This window comes from Marmota monax, unplaced genomic scaffold (genome assembly GCF_021218885.2).
Source record: "Marmota monax isolate L192 unplaced genomic scaffold, Marmota_monax_Labrador192_F-V1.1 WCK01_AAM20220418_F8-fsc00044, whole genome shotgun sequence".
NCBI classification, from domain to species: Eukaryota; Metazoa; Chordata; class Mammalia; order Rodentia; family Sciuridae; genus Marmota; species Marmota monax.
In genome coordinates, this window is record NW_026695198.1 from 12,800,348 (window position 1) to 12,819,178 (window position 18,831).

Genomic DNA, 18,831 nt, shown 5'->3' on the forward strand with positions numbered 1-18,831 from the left:
CCAGCTTTCATGCTCAGCAGAGTGTCAGTTTAGAAGTTAAGAATTTTCCATTACTTTCCTTCCTTTCTCCTTGCCATCTGCAAACAGTTTATTTTTTAAGAAAAAAAAAAGTGAAATTGATTCTGTCTTGAAAAAATCTAAACCCAAAATACAGCACATTCTAAAAGATGATATCCAGCATTTTAAAGTCAGGATGAATGGGGTGGGGCGGGAAGGTTGTGTGCAGAGTGAATAGCTTCATCATAGGAATTAAGTAAGGACACTCCTAAAATGAAAGATTAATTGTAGGTAACGGTGTTATTGAAGAATAGCCCCTCCTATTCTGTTCCTACAGTTAAAATGTCCCTTTACTTATTAGCTCCAATTAGTTTCCATGGTAACCGACCAGCCCTTATAAACCCCGCACTCTGAGCTTCCCTGATCTTTGTCTAGACTGAGCTCACCACCCTTCTCCCTCCACAGATGGTAGTTGAGCCGAGTCTGTATCTATATCCATATCTTTTGCACATACATAACTGGCACATAAGTGCCCATGTTCACTTTTTTTTTTTTTTGCTAGCACAATGGTGGCCAAGGGAGAATGGAAGTGGCATTTAATCCCCCAGCTACAGCGAGTGCATCTGCTGCCACACTAATTTTTTCCCCCTTTTGGTTATTGTTTCTTCCAGTCTTGTTCTATTATCAGCTGTTTGCCGCTCTCGTAATTTCTTTTCAGGGAAGCCAATACAGTATAATAAAAACCTCATTAAACAGAAACACCTATCAGCTTCAGAGAAAGCCCTAAACTATCCCTTTTTGTTGAAAGAATCATTAAAGTGAAAAAAAGAAAAACCACTTGTTTGTCATGCTTGGGGGAAAAAAAAAAGAGAGAGAGAGAGAGAGACAGAGAGAGAGAGAACAAAGCCAACATCAAGGTTTATCAAGCCAGGGGGCTAATACGAAGATCTAATGCACTTAAGACATTGGGGTTCTTTGCCCCTTGTGCTGCCAAGAACCCCAACTTGAACGCAGTAAACAAAGATCAGGGAAGATGAGAGCTGGCTTTGGTGGAGAGGGAGGTCCCACGGTCTGCAGCATCTTAGGGCTGTGCCAGGGTCCTGCTACAGGCAGGTGATGCTGCTGGGGTTCTGGAAATTGGGTAGTGTGACCAGGGAAGAATCAGACACGCAGTAGGGATAGGACTTCTGCAAATATCTGAAATATCAAGAACTCGGGGAAGTAAGCCACCAGTTTCCTAACCTGTGTTGGCTTTACTTCTTGGGACACAACTTGTTTTGGAGTGCTGGGGATGTAGCTCAGTGGTAGAGAGCTTGCCTAGCAAGCATGAGACCTTGGATTCTACCCTCAGCACTTGCAAAAAACACCCTACAGAAACAACAACAACAACAAAATTATAACTCAGTATTAATCTGAGGTAAACTATCCCCTTCATTATAAGGGGAGATGAGGAGATGCCAACACCTTAGAAGTCAGTCTTTTGGATAAAATGTCAAATGGTGGTACATTTCTCCTTTTTTGTAATATCATTGCTGCCATTTTTCGGACACCAGTATTGACATGATCACAGTGGGTAATATTTCCCTAATTCTGATGGAATACTTTATTCTTTTTCTGAGGAGTGTATGGTGGGGGGGGCATCTTGGAATCCAACCCAGGGGTGCTTCAGCACTGAGCTCCATCTATCAGCCCTTTTTACTTTTTATTTTGAGTCTTGCTATGTTTCTCAGAGTGGCTTCAAACTTGCAATCCTCCTTTCTCTGCACCCCACCCCTCATAGTCTATTAGAAATAGAAAAATTGGGGGGCTGGGCTGGGGCTCAGTGGCAGAGCACTTACCTTACGAATATGAGGCACTGGATTCAATCCTCAGCACCACATAAAAATAAATGAATAAAATAAAGACATACTGTTCCTCTACAACTACAAAAATTTTTTTTTTCAATCTCTAATGTTACATCTTCTAGGATATGGGAATCTGTGAATCTTTTTATATGGATTCATTTTTTTTCTTTGACGGTAACATTCCTTAGATTTTTTTTCTTTTATGCAAATGACAAATGTCATCTACCATACCATGGCTAGAAACATGCATAATGATTAGCCCATTGCCATTCATATCATAAAGTGTCTGTAGATATCCAATAAATCTTGTAACTTGGAGCATCCTGCACATCTCAATTACCCAAGGCCACACAGCTTCGAACATTCTCTTAATTCTCCTTCAGCTAAACATTACTGACTTCATTTACATTGAACTGAGTCACTCTCAGAAAGAGGGGAAAAAATATTGCCTGTTAAATGAACTCACATGCGAGGCAGCGAGCGCTAGACTGGTTCATGTTTGCCATGACTATGTAGCTTTTTGGAGCCTGGTACTGGAGCCCGTGGGTACCTTCGGGCCAAAGAGTGGTTTTATCAACTGCAGTAAGGTTCCCCCCAGCAAGCACAAGCCTGAAGAATGCTGAAAACACACAGAGCTGCACTTTAAGTAATTTTGGGAGGACAAGATAGGGTGGTGAATGACTTGGGATTCTTATTATTATCCCACACGTGGGATAATCTAATAAAATAAACTGCATTTGACAGAATTATGGAAATACGAGAGCGAAAGTTTTAGAAATCAATTCTAAATCCATATTTGTGGAAATCAGTGTTGGGAGCATTGGGCTTTAGTCTTCCTTTGAGCAGATAATTAAATTTCTGAGACATAATAACAACGTATGAAGAGCAAGTAATAGAAAATTGTGAATTTCAGCAATAGGAACTTGAGGTTTTGTTAAATCTGTGTAGAGGTAAGGTTGGGGATATTTTGAGATGGAGCACATCCTAAATCTATTAAATTAAGTAATTGTCTTTCCTTTGTAATAGATACATTATCTAATTAAGGTGAGTAGTTAAATGAAACTAGAAAACTGGGTGCCGTGATGGGCATCTCTCAAGTCCAGAGAATACAGCAGAATTTTTCTTTTGAAAAGAATAATAGACAAAATGTACTCTCCTTATTTTAGAAAAGAGAAAAAGCAAGGCCCAGGAAGGTATAAAGGTAACATCTGAGTCATCGGTGAATCTGGGAATACACTCCAAGATTTAATCTGATAGTGCACATATTTGTCTCTCAGTAACAACATGCACTTTTTTTTTTTTTTAGAAACAGAAATCAGAATTGCAAACATTCTGTTAAATGGGAGTAATTATGTTTTACTGGTGACACATTACATAATTTGAGAAGCCAGTGTGATTTTAGAGGCACAAAGTACTTTTAGTTAGGCAAATATTTTTTAAGCCATCAGAGTGATGAAAAACCATGAGAATTGTTAGTTTGATATAATTGTAAAAATGTAACAGAGCTCTGCTTATTAATTCTTGGATAAAGTGATTTTTTTTTTTTATTATGGCCATGCTTCATTGTAAAAAGTGGGATAGGTCCCAAGGGATACACCTCACCTCTGTGTCTTACTTTCATATATATTTTTTTTCAATATGTAGATTAGAGATTTGAGGATATCTTGATGAGATAACCGCTATGGAGATTTTGGGAAAAAAATGGACATCAATCCTGAGCTGCAATTTTTCCTTATTAGGGCCATAGACGATTAGAATATAGGGCAGGAATATATCCCAGTTACTTAATTAATGTCTAAGAAATTAACAAAGATGTATGACTCCTCATCCAGGATCGAGTTTTTGAAAAGTGGCGTCTACAGGTTTACGGCGTCTGACATTTATTTTAAAAATGTTTAAATGGCGCCTGACATTTATTTAAAAAATGTAAAGTGTAAAACTGAGCCTCAAATGAATTAAAAAAACAAAGTGGCAAAACAATCATCATTAATACTACACAACAGATTAATAGAGAAATGGATATACAGGGCAAAAGTAATATGTAAAAAATACTGCAAGTGAAAAAATTAAATATGTGGAGAGGTTGAATTTCCTTCTCGTGGGCCCCCAAACAATCCTTTTTCCTCATTCCCTCCCTCCCTTCCTTCCTGCCTTCCTTCCATACTGGAGACTTAACCCAAGCCTTGTGCAGGCTGAGCACATACTCTACTACTGAGGTAGACCCCCCAACCCCAATTCATTTCAAAATCATCAAGTCTTTGGGAGCAGATACTGTGCTTTTTCCATTTTGCATGCTTCTTTCCAAGTGCAGCACAGTGCATTTACATAATAGGGCTTCAATAAAGCTTCTGATATTCGTGCCTTGCTTGTCTTCACAGAATTTGCTCATGCCGTGTCTGGAACGACACATCTCATCTTGTCTGAGAAAGATAAAGTAGTTTTTGATATCAGTTTGCTGTAGGCCCTCACTTCTGAGTAACCGACCTGCTGTGTACATAGCTATGCAAAAGCAGAATAAGGTTCCTTGAAATACATTTTCATTTTAAGAAAGGTAACATGCCTGTAGTAGACACTTAGCACTATTGGGAAGTTAAGTATTTGTGTAAGTTTCTGAGTAACAGATGGAAAACAGCTGCCCACTCAAACTTATTACTATTACAGTCTTTACCAAGAAACTAGAGCTTACAGATGTTTAAAAAAAGTTCATGTCCATGAATATTTAGTTGTTCTTTATTTATTCTTTTCTTACCCCCCTTCTTTATAGTGCTCTTTAAATGAAAAGCAATGTTTGGTTTCTTACATAGGCCCATGTAACTTCTGCAAACTACATAAAAGCTTGGATTTTGTTAGATTCTTTTGGAAAGATAGCCTATAGATGAACATTATTAACCTATCCATACGCTGGTCATTCTTAGTCATCACAACTAGAATATGCAAAAACCCAACTCTATAAAATTAAAAAAAAAAAACCTGGTTCTTTTTCTCTTGATAGTTATAAAATGTAGTTTGCTTATTATTTTGACAACCATGATTTCTTTCCCAAGGGCTGAATTTCCTAGGAAAACTGTAGAAAGGGCAGTCACAATATTTTTGCATGTGCTCTTAAAGACAGATTTGTTAAGTATTTTCCAACAAACCTCTTTAAAAAAAGAAAGAAAGAAAGAAAAAACCAGACACCCCCTAAGCCAGTGTTAACTCTTTCTTATGCTAAATAGCTCCTTCTGGTTTAACTTAACAAAAGCTTTGATTTCAAGTGTATATATGTCAGAAGCTAAAATTGAAGTAGTTTATTTCCTCTCTGCTTTGCATCAATGGAGATTTCTAATTACTGTTTTAATTGCCTCCAATGTCATCAATTACAATATTAAAGTCAGAAGCTGTAAGACAATACACTTTCGTGGTTCATTACCATGGTTCTTATTTATTTTGAAAACAAACAGAATTAATGAAAAGAATCTATTTTCTTGAAAGTACTCTTTGGGGCTTTATTTTTAAAAATTTGTTAATTTCCTCCTGCTAAAGAAAAACCTCGCAAATATTGACATCTTTTATTGGTCTATAAAGATATTGTTCTTTCATCTTGGCCATTTTTCCCACTGCTGTATCCCAGAAAAGGGACTGTTTCTTTTTCCAATTTCTTACCACAGCGAAAAAGATAATAGATAATAATAGTGGAACTCTCACTATGAGCTAGGCTTTATTTTTAATTTTTATTTTTTTGTCACATATCTGGAAAAGCATTTTACCACTGAGGGGGATCCTCAATCCATTTAAGGCCTTTCAATGTATTTATCCAGGTTAATTTAAAAACAACTAATTAATTTCAAAATAAGTGGGAGGTCCTAATTCCCACTCTCCAATCTGAACCCAGGGACACTTTGTCACTGAGCTAAAACCCCCAGTCCTTTTTATTTTTTATTTTCAGATAGGGTCTTCTTAAGTTGCTGAGGCTGGCCTTGAATTAATTAAGTAAGTAAGTAATTAGTTAGTTTTTTGTGGTGCTGGGAATTGAACCCAGGGCCTTGTACATGTGAGGCACGCACTCTACCAACTGAGCTATATACCCAGCCCTGTCCTTGAATTTTTGATCCTCCTACCTCAGCCTCCCAAATTGCTGGGATCATAGAAAGGTGCCACCAAGCCTGGCAGGAAGGTCCTAATTTTATGCCTAGTTTACAGACAAGAGAGTTGACATTTACAGACATAAAATGTGCTTTAGTCAAGGTCAAACACTCTGTAAGAAGCAGAGTCTGAATGTGAACTCTTACTGTCAGAGGTTTTATCACTAATGAATTTGTCTTTCAACTTTTTTATGAGAATTTTAAGGTGGCACGACGATCATTCATCATTGAAGTCTCTTGTTACTTTCCTATGGCTTAACCGCCCTCAAGTATATATGAAAGTTTTCTGTAAATTTAGAAATAACTTCCCATTTATGCATTGGAGAGAGAGATACTGTCCTACAACATAGTGTCTCTTGGATTCCAGCATTCACGGGAGGGATCTCATTCTCTCACCAAACCAACCTTGTCACTCCAGTACTTGGCCGCAGCTGCCACTCAGGGAACATTAAAACCCATTAAATCCCAAGTTTCTGATTCTGTGATTCCTTAATTTGACACGGGTGCATTCGAATAAGATAGAAAGCATAATCTAAAGCCTAAATATCCTTTATCTATTTTCATATACATATAGAAACATACTGGCACATATTTCAAACACTGTGATTATTCATTCACCTATTTCTTTTCTCAAAAGACTAGACTTCTAAAAACATAATAATTATTTCAGAGTTAACAGAAGTAATATGTTTATTGCTCAATTTTAGTTTTTTTTTTTCTCAGAGCTACACCCCCAGCCCTTTTTATTTATTTTTTTTATTTTAAGACAGTGTCTCTCTAAGTTCCCTGGGGTGGCCTCAAACTTGTGATCCTCCTGTCTCCTGAGTCACTGGGATTATAGGTGACTGTCAACACACCTGGCCTCAGTTGGCTTTTGTAGGTGTTTCACATCTGGAATAGTAGTGCAAAAGGGTTTTAGCAATGAAGCAGGTGCATTCACCTATTTTATACCTAAGTTCTCAACATGGAGGCTTGGCTTGCCTTTCATTTCTCTTAGGTTATATGCTTTTAAAAGGACCTAATAGCCACATGTGTTCGATTTTTTTAAAATAAGGTAAATATCCCTATGGCAGTCATTGAATACCATTCTTAATCAATTATTTCCAACTCCTTTCATTAGACTCAGGGAATTTAAATTGGCATTCCTTACTTTCTCAGGACAATGCCATACATGATTCTGTGATGCTTCATTTGAAGCAGAAGTGAATTTTAATACCCAAAAGACGTCTGATAACAGTTCAAACCACTGTGAACTTAATTATGCAATTAGAAATTAGATTTAAAAGAAGCCAAAGGGTGAATTTAAAGGATTTTTGTGTTTAGGTGAAAAAAAAAAACTGTCTATGGTTTATTTTTTTCCAGAAATATTTTAAAAATGGTTTGCCAAAATAAGTTAAATAAAATTTGATACTGTGCTGTATCTACTACTTTTATTACTCTGCTGTCTAAGTTGCCTAGGAAACGGATTAAACTTACTTAGTGCTTATAATGATCTCCAAAGGAAAATACTTCATTTATCACAGACTCCTTTATTAACTAAATTTAAATTTTTTCCCCAAGGCAAAATATTCCTGGGATAGGATTTTCAAAGTATCTCAATGGGTAGGAAAGTGTATATTAGCATTTGATCATGAGGTCCATGAAGTAATTAATAAGACAGTAATGACTTGGAAAGAGTCACTTGGATAAATTTAGGATATTTTTTGGTAGAAAGTAACTTAAAGTCGACTACTTTGAAATAAAGGGTTGATATTTTTTCTGGTGATGTTTGGCAAATGTTCTAACACTGAACCACATTCCAGCCCCATCTTTTATGATAGAAATCAAGCATTTGTATCTTGTTATTCTGGAAAGCAAAATCTTTTAAAGGGACAATTTAAGGTATTTTAATATTGGATCAAATGCCACTGTTAGCTGATATTTATAGTATTTTATAATTATAGGTTTTCAGATACTTAGCCTAAATAATAAGGTACTTTTCTCCTGGTTAACCATGGCTGCCAGGCAGGTAATCTAGAGAGAGGAAAAAAAAAAATATATGTGTATATATATAATTAAGTAGAACAAAATTATCAGGCTCTATCTATGCTGTTTGAACCTCATTAAAATGAATTCAATACAATATCAAAATCAAAATAGAAGTTCAGAGACTGGCGTAGAGTGTTTGCTTAGCATGGCAAGGCCCTAGGTTGAATCCTAAGAACTGCAAGGAAAAAGAAAAAAAAAAAAAAAAAAAATATATATATATATATATATATATATGGGAAGGGAAGAATGTTGCTTAGAGGGCCTTTAACTTAGGAATATTTGGTATCTCAAACTGATCTGAGGCTTCCCCTTATTTGTACAAGTCTTCTAATTTGAACATCTTTGAGAAAACCTTGAAATCATATATAATCTGAGAGTTTTAAGGTGGAAATTTAGGGGAACTAATTCTAACAGAAGTCTTAACCCTGTCGATCTTCTCACATATTATTGAAATTACTCTGATGGAAATTTATCTGGATTTATAGGTAGAGTTTTAAAAACTAAACAAAACAAAATGCCTGCCCTTTTTTACCTCAGGGAAGACATTTACTAATTCATGCCAAGGACAGAGGCATTTGCTTGGGAGGGGTGCCATGGTGAGGTGGGGTGAGAAGGACAGGGAAAGTGAAAGAGGAGTGGGAAGACATTGATAAATTTTTTAGTTGTTTCAAAGCTAGAATTGACCTTATCACCAAGGAAGGGAACAACCTCTGAGATTTCTTGCAACCTATTTAGTACTGCATAATCTAGTTATTGCATAGATCAATTAACCTTCTGACACTTGTCTCAAAGATAATCACATTTAAAACATAGTACCATTGGAAAAATGTTTTCTTAGTTCCCAGGCACCAGCAATCCAAAGAGAATTGTAGCAAATTGGGCCCAGTGTGTTTTCTATATTATTTATAGAAAAGTTTTAAATGAACTTAAAGCTAATATTAGCAATACCTTTAATTTGTAAAAATTCAGCTGTCCTGATGTCTTTTTTTTTTTTAAGAGAGAGAGAGAGTTTTTTTCAATATTTATTTTTTAGTTTTTGGTGGACACAACATCTTTATTTTATTTTATGTGGTGCTGAGGATCAAACCCAGCGCGCCGCGCATGCTAGGCAAGCGCGCTACTGCTTGAGCCACCGCCCCAGCCCTTGGGGACCAAATTCTGGCGACCACTGCCACTGATAATACTGTGGGAAGAAAGCAGAGTTGGAGGAAAGTCTCTGGCATATTAAAAATAAAAAAGATAGATTGCCATAACTGACTACATCCTTGTCATATATGTTGTGTTTATATTTGAAAATTTAGGCTTACAACCCATACATATATAATGCTATGTAATTGTGCTTCTTACACTAGAATTATAAGACTTTTCAAAAACAGAAATTCCTGGTGCACAATACAGACCATGGGCTAGAAATAAGACATGTGCTTAAGTTGAATGAATATCTTTATTCAATTCTTCTGGAGTAAATGCAGGTCAGTAAATGCATAGACATTGGAGATACAGTGGTCACTGAGTATCTGCACGGAATTCGTCCCTGGATTTGTGTGGACCAAAATCTGTGGATGCTGAAGTCCCATAGAGAAAATGACACAGAATTTGTATACAGCCAGCACACATCCTCATGAGTACTTTAAATCATCTCTAGATTACTTATAATGCCTAATACATAGTGACTGCTATGTAAATACTTTTAATATATTGTTTAGGGAATAATGATAAAAAAGTCTACATATTTGGTAAAGATGCAACTTTTTTCTTTTTTAAAATTCTTTTATTTGTTCTTTATAGATATACATGACAGTAGAGTGTATTTTGACATATCATACCTATGCGGAGTATAGCTTATTCTAATTAGGATCCCATTCTTGTGGTGGAACATGATGTGGGGTTTCACTGGTTGTGTATTCATATATGAACATAGGAAAGTTATGTCACGTTCATTCCACTGTCTTTCTTATTCCCATCCCCTCTTTGCTTCTCCCCCACTTTGTCTAATCCACCAAACTTCTTCCCTCCCTGTCCCTCCCCATTATTGTGTGTTGGTATCTGCATACCAGGGGGCATTCAAACCTTTTTTTAGGGGGGATTGACCTTTTTTACCCTAACACTTTTTCACTTAGCATGATAGTCTACAGATCCATCCATTTACTGGCAAAAGTCATAGGATCATTCTTTTTTATGGCTGAGTAATAGTTCATTGTGTAAATGTACTAAATTTTCTTTGTCCATTCATCTGTTGAAAGACACCTAGGTTGGTTCCATAGCTTAGCTATTGTGAATTGAGCTGCTATGAACATTGATGTGGCTGTGTCACTATCGTATGCTGATTTTTAAGTCCTTTGGGTAAAGATTTTTCTTTGTAATGTTAGCAATCTGTGGTTATTTGAGTCTACTGAGGTGGAACTCCTGGATATGGAGGGACTATTCTACTAGGCAAAGTTCTAATTTGGGGGACTGGGGCTGTGGCTCAGTGGCAGAGCACTTGCCTAGCATGTGTGAGGCACAGCGTTCAATCATTAGTACCGCATACAGAAAATGAACAAATAAAATAAAGGCAAGCTGTCCACCTACATCTACAAAAAATAAATAAAATTAATTTTAAAAAGTTCGAATTTGGGTCTCTTTGTGAATGTAAAGCCTGGGTCTGATGGACAACGAGGTCATATGCAGGAATCTTTGGGATTAAGTTCATGAGGTAGAAGTAGGCAGGGGAAACGGAGAGAAGGAGGAAAAGAGAGTTTGAGGTCCCATCAACTGAATAAAGCTCAGATTTCAAGAGGACTGGCAAGAGGTGAGGTATTATCATGATCTAGACAGTCAACGAAGTAATCTTGGTACACAGACTTGGATTAGATTTGGGGGTTCATGATTATTGGAGAGAAAAATAATTTTATGTCAGGATAACAAAACCGCTGCAGCATCCGCGAGAGGTACATGTGTTCACTGACTAACGTAAGACAGTTGTCAAGCCGGGTGCTTTCTTTTCTCTGCCCTTATTCGAAACACTTTCCTGTAAATAGCAATTAGGACCAAGAAGACCAGGAACTCTTGTACAGAGGGAAAGAAGCCATGCTCTGGGGCAGGAGCTTGTGTTGAGAGCAACAAGTGCTCTTCTCTAGGAAGCACCATTACAGAATCTGGGAGTGAGGTCCAGTGTTGGAGTGGTGGTCCATATCCAGACACAAATGCTTGCCTGTTGCCTATTGTACCAGTAGAGCTGCTGCTTTATCCTGGGAAATCCTGCTCAGCTGTCACCTCTGAGAACGATTCCCACCCTTTAGACAATGATGCCTTTCTATTGACTACTTACCTATTTTATCCATCCTTGTCCTTAATGAGGCAGAATTCTCATCATCTGTGGATACCGCTGTCTACTGACAGAGCGAGTTGCTGAGGGCCAGGGTGGAGCTTACACTTTGGGGTTCCTCGGTGTATACAGCAATGCTTATCCATGATATCCACCTCCAGGGATTCTCTGAGGATCATGAAGTCAGAGGCTTGGCAGTGCCTGATAGGTCTCCACCCCCTGGAGTTGGCAAGAATGGAGTTTGAAGAAAGGCAAAAGGTTGCATAGAATATTACTGTTTGGGTATTTTTCAATTATTACTCTATTAGAAGAACTACTCTATTTATAAGAGATTGATGGGAGGCGTAAGAGGAAGGGGAAAGAGCACTCATTCAGGAAGAGGTTCATCTTGGTTCTAGTTCTGTTCTGCTCTCAGCTGTTTGATCCTGGATGAGTCACTGAGCAGGTCTGGGGTTCGGTTTCCCATCTATAGGTTGAAGATGTTAGGATGCTTCAAAACCCATTTAAAACTCTGCGCTTACTCCCGTGGCTCTCAGGGAACCTCCACTAGGCAGTTACACACTATCAAAACGGGGCTTCCAGATTTCCCGGAAATAATCCCTGGGAGCCTTCACTTTGGGGGCAAATCTCATGTTCCCCTTGTTCCGATGTCTCAGATTGAGTGTGAAAGGAGGGCAGACAATGCCTGGATTGTGGAGCTCTTAAAAACTCCAACTCTGGTGGGGCGTGGTGGCACATGCCCATAATCTCAGCAATTTGAGAGGCCGAGACAAGAGGATGGCAAGTTTGAGGCCAGCCTTAGCAACTTATTGAGGCCCTGAGCAATTTGGTAAGGTCCTGAACAACTTGGTAAGACCCTGTCTCAAAAAAAAAAAAAAAAAAGGTCTGGGGATGTGGCTCAGTAATAAAGCACTCCTGGGTTCAGAGCCCCTTCTACTCCCAAATCAGAACAAAACAAAATTCTGCAACTCTGAGTTATATTTGAGCTTCCTGTTGTGTGGTTGTATGGAACTGTATTACTTTTTGGCCTTTAAGGCATGAGACTGGCCCTGCTATGGGGAGTCAAGATTATCTTCAAATTCTTCCCTTTCTACCCATCTCTTGATAGCTAGAGAGTTGGCATGAATCTAGGGAGCAGGGAGAGAGGCTTGTGTTGGCTCTCACAGCCTCTCTGTTTAGTGCAACAGATTCCATGATCTCCCAAATCCTTCGTATGCAAACATACTCATACTGTGGTTTCAGGCAAGCTACTGAGGCCACAGTGTGCAGAATGGATTTCGAGAGACCTGCCAGGGAGGCTGACACTGGCATTGAGGCTCGAGGTGTTGAAAACCTGAATCGGGGGGTTGGCAGTGGGAATGGAAGGGTGCAGATGGACACAAAGACCATTTGAAGGAAAGATCAACACAATTTAGTGACTAGCAGGAGATCCTGGATGAAGGAAAGGAATGAATGAAAGACGACTGTGACCTTTCAGAGTTGGAACTGCTACTACCCAGCTACGTGGCTTTGAAAATGCACTCATACACCCTGGATTTCAGATTTGGTAAATTAAGATGACTGATCAGAAGAGTACAAGAGAAACGCAGTGGATGGGGGCTGTTTTCAGGGAGAACTGTGAATACTTTAAGAGACGAAGGTGAGACAATTAAGTAGAATCATATGGGAGAGTTAGAAATGCCCGTCTATGAACCCAGGAACAAAGTGCAGGCTAAAAATACACGTTGGGAGATTGCATGTGGAAAGTGGTTTGGGGATATAAACAGCAGAACTGTGCCTGAGGACTGAGTCTGGAAAAAAGCACTTCTTTTTGGCATGGGAGAATCCAGGAAAATTTTAGAAGACCTGATTGCCAGTTGAATCAAATATTAGGAGTTATTTTAAAAATGCAGAGAGTTGAGTTTAACAGTAAATTAGTAATTTTCTTAGCATTTATCTTGGTCTCCTTGTCATTATCTATTTGGCTCTGTTTGTATCTTTGCCTCTTTCCTTTTACTTCTGCTTCTCTTAATCTCTTCCTTCTTATTGTAATATAATCGTGTGCTAGTCAGCTTTCTGTTACTATAACAAAAAACCTGAAATAATCAGTTTATAAAGAGTAAAGGTTCATTTTGGATTAGTTTTGGAAGTTCCAGTTTGTGACTGGTTGGTCCCATTGCTTTGGGCTGTGGCAAGGCAGCACATCATGGCTGAAGCCAAATTTCTCCCTTCATAGTCAGGAAGCAAAAGAGAAGACATGGAAAGGACCAGTGTTCCTGACTCCCACTTTTTATTTTGGGGAACTGGGACTCAAACCCAGGGCTTCGTGCATCTAGGCAAGTACTCTAGTGCCTCTAACACAGGGACATCAAGTGACTTTAGCATGGAGGCCTTTGGGGGACATTCCAAATATAAACTATAGCAAACAAAACTTACCATATGTAATTGTACTATTGAGTGCCATTTAGTATATTCACAATGCTGTGTAACTATGATCACCATCTAGTTCCAGGTCATTTTCATCAACTCAAAAGGTAACCTCACCCAGATAGGGATAACCCTACACTCATAAAAGCCATTCCACTCTCCAATTCTTGCTCCCCATGGCCCCTGACAAACTCAAATCTACTTATTGTCTGTACGGATTGACTTATTCTGGACATTTTTAATAAACAAAATTACAAAAAATTGTGGCCTTTTGTGCTCAACTTCCTTCACTTGGCATAGAGTTTCAAAGTCCACCCACACTGCAGCAAGTAGTGGTACATCATGGTTTATGGTTGAATAATATTTCATTGTATGTACATACCACATTTTGTTTATCCATCTGTTATGCTCATTTGGACTTTTCCCACCTTTTGACTATAAGAAATAATGTTACTATAAAGATTTGTGTAAAAGGTTTTGTGTGGATATTTATTTTCATTCCTATATACCTAGAAGAGAATTGTTGGGCCATAGGGTCATTTTATCCTTATTGAAGACTCTTCAAACTGTTTTCTATACGTGCTGAACCCTCTAACATTTCCATCAGCAAAATAGGAGGGTTTTAGTTTTTCCACATCATTACCCATTTTTATTATTATTTGCAGGGCTGGAGGTTGATATCAGTTTTAAAATTCTAGCCATCCTAATGGCTGTGATGGGGTATATCATGTTAGAATTGATTTTCATTTGCTTAATAGCTAATGACATTGAACATCTTTTCAAGTGCTTGTTGGCAATTTGTACAGTTTTGGAGAAATGTCTATCCATTTCCTTTGCACAGTTGTTGCCAAGTTGTAAGAATTCTTATATATATATATATATATATATATATATATATATATATATATTTTAGTTTTAGGTGGACACAATATCTTTATTTGTATGTGGTGCTGAGGATCGAACCCAGTGCCTCGCACATGCCAGGCAAGCGCGCTACCACTTGAGCCACATCCCCAGCTCCTAAGAATTCTTTACACAGTGTGGATGCTAGGTGTTACTGTCTGTATGGATTGACTTATTCTGGGCATTGTGGATACTAGATGCTTCGCAGCTCCTTTTATTGGGCTGTGAAGGAAAAGTGGAAGTGAACCTGGTGAAGAGCCCTTGAGAAGACATTTCTAGGCAGAGAACACAGTGTATAAATGCTCTAGAGTTTTTTTTTTTTTTAGGTTGCCATAATAAACTACTATAGACTGGGTGATAGAAATTGATTTTGTAACAGTCTTGGAGTCCAGCATCAGGGGGAGTGCCATGGGTGGGTTCTGATGAGGGCTGTCTTCCCCGTTAGTGGAGAACTGCTCACTCCCTGTATCCCCAAATGGGGGAGGGGCTAGCAAGGAACACTAATCCCCATCATGAGGGCCCCACCCACATCTAAACCTAATTCCCTCTCAAAGGCCCATCACCAAATACCTTCACAATAAGGGTTAAGACTTCAACATTGCATCTGAGCAGACACACCTGGGAAGGCTCTGTGGGGAAAACAGACAAGATGAATGAGGCCCTGAGGCCAGATCCCTGCTGCTGGATCCCAGGGATCACAGAGGGGGCCAGTTCTGGGGAGGCTGGGGGTGGGGAGGCAGCACAGGAACCAGAGGATGAAGACCAACACTTTTCCATCCCAGGTGTTGGAAAGGATTCACCGAGATCTTGTAAAAATGCAAATTCTTACTTAGTAGATCTGGAAAGGGGCTGAGAGTCTGCATTTCTGAAAAATTTCCAGGGGATAGCAATACAACCAAACCATCAGGCCGCAAAAGAGCCTGCTAAGGATAGTGATGTCTTCTAAGAGCAAAAAAAGTAATTAACTGGCTTCAAAATCAGAGTGATGAGATTGACTTTGAGTTTTAAAAAGATCCCTGTAGTTGTTCAGTGGAAAATATATTGAAACAGGTTAAAAAAAAAAAAAAAGGAGGAAAAGAGTGAGTGGTGGGATTAATCATGGTTCAGTAAATTAAAGCCTGCATATTCATATGATGGAAGGTTCTACAAGAAATTAACAATAATGACTTCAAAGACATTTTCCTGGCATGAAACAGTGTTTTTGACATAATGCTAAATATAAAATATCAGAAATCAACATTGTATATGCAAATTGGTTTCAATTTTGCAAAACAATATGTATTAGACGAATGCACTCATTTGCTACATTGAACTTAAGAGGTGGAATGACGGGTGATTTTTGTCTTCATTTCCACTATCTTTTTTTTTTTTTTTTTTTTTTTAGTTGTGGGTTGGTGGTATTAGAACCTAAGCCAAGGGCTTTGCTTTGTATCATTTCCTTTCCATTTTTACTCTGATATTTTATTTATTTGGATTGCTTTCCAGACAAAAACTGAACATGGCCCAAGTTATCAAACACCTGGAGATTTCTGTGAATCTTGAATGAACCTCTACAGAACTGCAGCTCTAATACAGTAAATAGGAACCCGGTAGAGTTAATTTCCTGGCCCCCCTGAAGGTGCCTCGGCTGCTGCTGGTTGTCAATTTCACACATGCAATTTCTCTCCATTCAGAGCTGACAGCTTGGATTTTCCCCTCCATTGTAGTAGCTGTTCTGTCTTCTGGCTTCCCCAGGCTTGCATTTGGTAACCTTTGCCCTTTTATTTGGTACAAGCCAAAATGCCATCTTTGGAAAACTAATGTACCAGAGAAAATGGTAGCACGAAGCCACGTAACCTACTGTTCTTTTTCCTTTCTGTTTTCGAAGGTTATTATTAGAGCTCATTTGAGAGAATTTTAAATCCATTCAAAGTATCATGGGTTTAAATTTTTTTTTTTTCTAATGGAAGCAGAGCTTTTGATGTTTGGGTTTAGAAAGCTGCCTGGCTTCTTTAGAGTTCGAATTTTCATACATTGGCACAATTGATCAAAGACTTTATTTTAAGACAGAAAAGGCAATTTACTTTACCTATAGTTGTTTGGTGTTCTCAACATGATTGTTTGTACTCTCTCTTACTTTATTTTATTTTTTTTCCATGTTTGCTGGACCATCTCCCTTTTTGAAGATGGACATTTTTTACTAACATATATCGGCTTCACCTTCTTTTTGATCAATCTGAGAAACCCATCTGGGAACAATTGAGAGTGACGTCACAAACCCAGCATTATGATTTCCATGTAGGATCAAAAGAACAGGAGGAAAATGTTGAGAGGTAGAGATGCTTCATTTAAACTTTCAATAGAGATATCGAACAGGATAGGAAGAAGCAAAAAAAAAAAAAAAAGTAAAATGAAGAGATTATTAAGAGTGTATCCTAGGGTTTGGCTTGAGGGTACTTAAACTAAATGAGTAAGACTATGATAAAGTCTTAAACTGGGGCTGAAGTTCATAAGCAAGGACAACAGACCTGGAATTTCAAGAAGTTCATACTCTACTCCTGAAAATAGCAGATTTCTACTCACCAGAGAATACTACTAAAAATAAAACTAAGCTGCCACTGGAGAGGAAGCAAATGATGAGAAGGAGCTATTTCAGGAGAATGAATGGGTGAGAACCTCCAATCTCCTTGTGAATGACTTTGAAATCACAGCTAATACAGGAAGTCACTTCCTTATACCTCTGGAAACTGAGATCTTAGAACTTGATTGACAGTTGGCTGTTAGCTCATTCTGGAGCCGAATGAGTATCTTGCTGGCGACAACAGTTCTGTCTATGCATTTCAGCTAGAAGATAAAGGAAGTGACTGAATTCTAGGGAGGTTATGGATCTGACAAAGTTATTGGGACTTTGGAGAAATCAGAGAGTAGCAACTCCAAAATTCTTTTTCTGCTATTTAAATCAACTGGCCTGCATTTTCTGGGATCATTCCCAAATATAATATAGTCGTATGTCTTCTTTATAAAGGTGATTTATTAAGGAATTCCTTGAGTGCTGTTTAATTTAAATGTCTTTGCAAAATATCTACCAATATATTTAGTCACTGATTTAAAAAATTACTGTGGGATTATACGTTCTAATTTTAGTTTGGAAAATATGGTCACTGAGTTAGTTCATGAATTTTCTTTGGTAGACAGCGATGCCCAACAAAATCTCCTATGTTTGTTATTTTAAATTCCATTGAAGTTACTCAACTGTTCTATTGAAGTCATTCTTATCTAATATAGTATTTAAAATTTCTAACCCTTGATTTTCTGTTGTTTCTCCTTATTTAACTGCAATATGTCCCCAGTGAAACATATAGAATCTTATTTTTAATATTTCATTTTCTTGTAGTACTAAGGATTAAAACTATGGCCTTGGGTATGGCAAACGTGCTTAGCCACTGAGCTAAACCCCAGCCCCAAATTTTATTTTAATTTTTGCTGTACTAGTGATTGAATCCAGGACTTAGTGCATGCTAGGCAAGTGATCCACCACTGAGCAACATTTCCAGCCCCCTTTTAAAAACTCTGTTTGAATATAGGGACCTCGCTAAATTGCCCATGCTGGCCTTAAACTTGTGGTCCTCCTGCCTTAGCCTCCTAAATAGCTGGGTTTTAAAGGCCTGCACTATAGTTAGTGCCTGGCTTCCAAGTCTTATTTAAAAAAAAAAAGTCCACAGTGATCATATGTATAGAAAAAAATAAGAAGAAGGAAAGCATGCATATCTAAATTGTATTGCCCTCAACTTAATGTGAGAATTAAAAAAAAAAAAAAAAAAAAACCAACACTCAGAGAAGACAAATGCAAATCTCATGTGCCCCTATCCCCACACTAATGAAGTTCACAAACAGAAGTCTGCAATCTTCTGAGCCTGGTTCAGGCTTTGGAATCCTTCTCAACACAAGGCTCCAGGAGCTACCAATGACTGACTGGTGTTGAGTTCAAAAGCATCTGCCATCTGGTTTTAGATGAAGAACATTTCATTTCTGTTGATAACTTTGGAGAAGGATATATGCAATTTTATTTAGAAATGGAATGATTTCATATTTTTTGCTTAGTGGAATTACAAATTTATACACAAGACATTCCCAGTTTACAAATATTGCATTTGTAGGTTGCTTAAAACTCATAACCTATGAAAACAACAGTTGGGAGTAGGAGGACAAGGAAAAGTAGGCAGAATGCATTTCAACTATTTCCATC